Below are 5855 nucleotides of genomic sequence, written 5' to 3'. Positions count from 1 at the left end.
AGTCTATTAGATAGATATGATACAAACCACTGCAGTGCAGTACCTGTAATACCTACAGCATGTTCTAATCGCTCTAATAGGATATTATGGTCGACAGTATCGAACGCTGCACTGAGGTCTAGCAGGACAAGCACAGAGATGAGTCCACTGTCAGAGGCCATAAGACGATCATTTGTAACTTTCACTAAAGCTGTTTCTGTGCTGTGATGAGCTCTGAAACCTGACTGAAACTCTTCAAATAAGCCATTACCCATACTCTTATCTGACAGCGTTGCATCCAATGTGGTCTTCTGTTGCTGTAGCACATTTACTGCAAGATTTGAAGTGTTGTGCATTCAGAGATGCTCTTCTGCATACTTTGGTCATACCGAGTTGTTATTTGAGGTACTGGTGCATTCGTGCCAGCTGTCTGTGTCAGAAGTCTGGGTCTTCTCCATCAACAAGACATTTTCAACCAGAGAACTGCAACTCATTGGATATCGTTTCTATTTTGGACTATTCTCTGTAAACACTAAAGATGGTTGAATAGATAGTGCAGTAGTTCCTGAAACATTGAGAACAGCCCCTCTGCACAAACAACCACGTTATGGTAAACAGAAATTAAACTGAATTTCTTCCCCATTATGATGCTCACTTTGAACTTCAGCAGGTTGACATGACCATGTGTGCAGGTCTAAATGCTCTCAACAGCAACAGCTGGCTCTGACTCCCCACCTGATGAAGACCCTGGAGCGGCTGGTGCTGGCTCAGCTTCAGACCCTGGTGAGATCATCACTGGACCCACTTCAGTTTGCCTACCAACCTGGCATTGGAGTGGATGATGCCGTCAATCACCTCCTACATCGTTCCCTCTCTCACCTGTGGACCGGTGGGAGCACTGTGAGAATCATACTCTTTGATTTCTCCAATGCCTTCAACACCATTCTTCCCACGGTCCTGAAGGACAAGCTGGAGAACTTAGGAGTGGACCGTGACCTCACAGCATGGATACTGGACTACCTCACCGACCGACCACAGTACGCGAGAATTCAGGGCTGTGTGTCGGACAGGGTTGTCTGCAGTACGGGGCCCCCACAGGGAACGGTTCTGGCTCCGTTCCTTTTCACCATCTACACTGCAGACTTCTCCCACAACTCCACCCAGTGCTTCCTTCAGAAGTTCTCTGATGACTCTGCAATTGTCGCCCTCAACATTGATGGGGATGACAGGCAGTACAGGGAACTGACCCAAGTCTTTGTGGACTAGTGCCAGCAGAACTACCTCCAGATCAACACCAGTAAAACCAAGGAGCTGGTGGTAGACTTCCGCAGGCACAAACATCCTCCACTGCAACCACTTAACATTCAAGGTATGGATATTGAGGCTGTGGATAGCTACAGGTACCTTGGTGTTTATCTGAACAATAAACTGGACTGGACTCGTAATTCAGATGCCCTCAACACGAAATGGCAGAACAGGCTGTACCTGCTGTGGAGATTCAGGTCTTTCAGAGTGAAGGAAGGGTCAACTCCTGAAGACCTTCTATGGCTACGTCTACACTAGCCCGGATAAAATTAAATAACGGCATTTTCTATTGTTTTCGAGCGTTTCCGAACAGTTGTTCATCCACACTGAAACAATCGAAACTGCTGTGTTCCTGTATTGCGCATGGGTGAAACATAAGACTGCCCTGTCTGCCCCGTATTTACTTTCCGGCTATTTGAAACCTCGCAGCAAAATGTTGTAGAAAGCACCGTGTTTTTTTTTAAATGGACTGACAACGAGGTGGAGTTGTTGCTGTGAGTAACATAAAAGTACAAAGTTGCAAAAGGGTTGAGAATTAAAGAATTTGAAGAAAAGCTATACAACTGCTGTATAATGCCCTCCGCTATCTTAGTATAACTGGTCACATGACTGCATCATATGAATAAAATGCGTCATCATTTTAAAAAGTCTCCGTTTACGCAGTCTACACTGTGCAGCGAAATGTATCCACTTTCAAATGTATCCGCTTTGGAGAGCATTTTCAAAAAGCTCTGTTTTCCTTGACAAAAATCACTGTCTCAGTGTGGACAGAAGGCCAAACGGAGAGAAAAAGATGCGTTTTCAAACAAAAATGTATTATTGTGGACATGGCCTATGACTCTGTGGTGGGTGGCCTCTTTTACGGTGTGATCTACTGGGGCGGCAGCATCTCTGCTGGGGACAGGAAGAGACTGAACAGGCTGTTTAGGAGGGCCAGCTGTGTTCTAGGATGCTCTCTGGACCCTGTGAAGGTGCTGAATGACAGGAGAATGGTGGCTAAGCTGTGGACAACATCCCCCGTCCCATGCAGGAGACCCTGACAGTTGACCCAGTCATTGACCCAGTATTTTCTGTTCATCTGTTTATCCTCTGTATGTTCCACTTCCTGTTTTGTGTTAGCGTTACTCTGTGTGCATTATGTTCCAGTTCTTATTCCATGAATCTTTAGTTCAATTATGTTCAGCTGCTCACTCACCTGTCACCTATCAGTCATTATTCAGCCAGTGTATTTAAGTCCTCAGTTCTCTCCTGGTCTTGGTCGCGTCATTGATGTTCATGTGATGTTCATGTGATGTTGTCACTGCTATCTATGCCACATGTTTGCCTTTCAGTTCAGATCAGTCAGCCATTCATTCAGTCCAGTTATTGAGTCAGTCAGCCATCTCCTGTTTTCGTCATTCGTCCCTCACAATAAACACCCTGAATCCTCACCGTGAGTCCTGCGTTTGAGTCCTCTTTTCCACATCCACTCAGCAACTCCTGACAGACAGCACTGAACACCTCCTTCAGTGGCAGGCAGTGCTGGTCAAGTTACTTGAAAAAAGTAATCAGTAACTAATTACTGATTACTTCCCCCCAAAAAGTAATCCCGTTACTTTACTGATTACTTATTTTCAAAAGTAATTAATTACTTAGTTACTTAGTTACTTTTTAAAAACATGATTTACAACCTGAATAGGTAATAAAGCGATACATCTTTCAGCCCAATTCTACTTTTTCTGCATAATCCATCATACAAAATGTAATCAAATGGAAAAGTCTCTTTTTTTAACTTGTTTTATCAGTTTTAATCTTTTAACTTTATGCATGAAGCAAAAATTTAATTATATGCAACATTCTCTGACTGGAAGAAATTAGTTTAACATTTAAACCTATTTTCTGCACATTCCAGCACATAAAATAAAATATTTTTGTGTTTACACTCAGTCTTTCAAATAGATGCAAGTAAAACACAGCAGAAAATAAATAAAATCAAAGACTCAGCGGTCCTGTTGCTCTATTTTCACCTGTAAAGCAGGAGTGGGTGGGTGGAGGTTTACCCTGGTGCAGGTGTGCTGGAGCGGTCAGTGGAAGAATCCGCGAGTTTCTCTGTGAATTTCCACGCTTTAAACGCTGCACACTCATACTGTCAGGGTCCTGGGACTGGGTGACCCAGGACCCCTGGGCAGTCATGGACCTGTGTTATTGTTGTGTATTTTGGTGTTGCTTCCCCTTCTCTGTGCTTGTGTATATGTGTGTGTGGGTGGCTGAGCACTTGTTTATAGGCGGCGTCAGGCCTGGAGGGTGTGGCCCTGCAAGGGGACTGGCCACACCCGAAGCCACACACCTGCTGCTGATCAGGCCTCGTCGGGGGAGCTACTTAAGAGAGTCTTGGAGCTCCCACCGACGCGGGATCATTGCTTGAGACTCCACGTTAGTCACCCTGTCTAGGTTTGGTCTTAACGTGTATGCCTGCCATTACGGAGTGTCCTGACAGCTGCCGCTATTGTTTCCCGCAGGAGGAGCGTGGAAGGCTTGGGAGAGCAGCGAGCACCGGGGGGTGCTGACACGGGAGCAGAGAGCACGAGGAAGACACGACACGGGAGTCTGGGGAATACACTGGGGTTTATTGTTACTTTCTACCACTCTGTAAATAAATTCACTGTTTGTACATTGAGCACCGCGCCTGGGTCCTCCTTCCTCACATCCCCCACGGTTTGCCACGCCAGACCGTGACACATACTCTCTCCCGCACTCGATATATTATCCACAGCTGTTGAAACGAACGTCGCACTTGGTTACGTCACTGTCATGAGACATTCTCGCAAAAAACTCACGGTTTTAGTAACGCAGTAACGCAGCGTTCCTACGGGAAAGTAACGGTAATCTAATTACCGTTTTTGCAATAGTAATCCCTTACTTTACTCGTTACTTGAAAAAAGTAATCAGATTACAGTAACGCGTTACTGTAATCGTCTGACATGTCCCATCTACGTGGCCTTATGCTGTATCACACCTACACACAAAGATCAAGACGTTGAGGCCATTTTAATGGAAGATTAGATAGCCTAGAAGACACCCCCCCCCCCCCCCCCCCCTCCCCCCCCCCCCGCCAATTCTTATTATCTTATCTTATTCCTATGCAGTGTGGGGTTTTTTTTTCCTCCTGTAACTTTGCACTGTCCACTTTCTGCTGAGACACAACAAATTTCCCACGTGTGGGACTAATAAAGGTTATCTCATCTTATCTTTTGAAAATATGAAATCCCCCTTTTCATGCTTACATGGAACAAACATTGTGTTCAGATTGCTGAACTTTTTAGTCAGGTAGTTTTTGATGCAGCGTCAAAGACTTTTCCACTTTTTTGTTTGAAAGACCCATCATGTCCTTTTTCCTTTTTAAAATGTATGCAAATAATGGGCTTTTTCTTGTTTGTCCTGAAACTCACATTCCCCACGCCAAGGAGGTGGTGTAGTTTTTTTTTTCCATTAGCATTGATATGAAATTGTCAGGGTCCTGGGTCTCCTGACCCAGCGTTTTAGTTCTTTGTGATTTTTGTATTTTTGTACTTGGTGTGAGTTTCTATGGTTTCTAGTTTCGATCCCTTGCCCTTCATGTTTCTCTATGTCCCCTCTGTTCTGTGTAAGTCTGTGTCTGCATGTTTGAGTTCCCCTCTGTGTCTCTCGGTTCTTGAGTCCTCTGCCTTATGGTTTATGTCTCTGTGTTTCCTAGTTGCTGTCTCCATTGTGTCAAGTTTGCGTCTCTGTGTGATCCCTCCTGTTTTACTTTGTAGGTCCGTGTCTTATGTGAATGTGTCCTGCTTTGCTTGTCTCATCAGTTCTAATTTCCCCCAGCTGTGCTCTCCTTCTGTGTCTCATTCTCCTCGTTACTTCCCAGTGTATTTGGTCCCTGTGTTTCTCTGAGTCAGTGTTGCTTCGTATCCTCAACAAGCTGTGTGTGTTTTGCCTCCGTGTTACCAGTGTTTTTGTTTCCAGCTCTAGTTTCAGTTTAGTATTTCTGCTTCAGTGTTTTAGTCCACCAGCGTTTTTGTTTGTCCTTTGGTGCTTTTAGTTAGTAAGAGGTTTTCCAGCAATAAAGCTGCGCTTTAAGTTGAACTTCTGTGTCTGAGTCCTGCATTTTGGATAAACCACTCCTGCTTGCCCGCCTGCCATACAGCCAACCATGACAGAAATAGAAAAAAGAGAGGCGAAAATATTTGCAAATGAAGAGTTTATTTTTTTGTTCTTTCACATATACTTCTTGAATAAACTGACTGTATATTCAGTACAGCTCATCAGGAACTTCAGACCTTCATTTTACTTGAATATGTTTACAATTGATGGCATCTTTATTGTAGGTCTTTGCACCACTTATGGTGCCATGTGTTAGATCATGCTGCTGTTTTACAATAGTAAGGAATGACCTGCATAGTAAAACTAATCTGAAACCATCTCATAGAACGTTTGATTTTCTCTCTTTTCATGACTGTGTACAGAATTTGTCATTGCAGTAACAGTGAGAAATAAAAGAATATGTTCACTGCAAATATTCTTCTCCGAATGAACAATGCACTTCATGACCTTCATCTAAT

Source organism: Haplochromis burtoni, unplaced genomic scaffold, assembly GCF_018398535.1.
Source record: "Haplochromis burtoni strain Fernald_Lab_line unplaced genomic scaffold, NCSU_Asbu1 Contig_206, whole genome shotgun sequence".
Lineage (NCBI taxonomy): Eukaryota > Metazoa > Chordata > Actinopteri > Cichliformes > Cichlidae > Haplochromis > Haplochromis burtoni.
The sequence above is the reverse complement of the archived record's forward strand: the minus strand, read 5'-3'. Positions refer to the sequence as shown.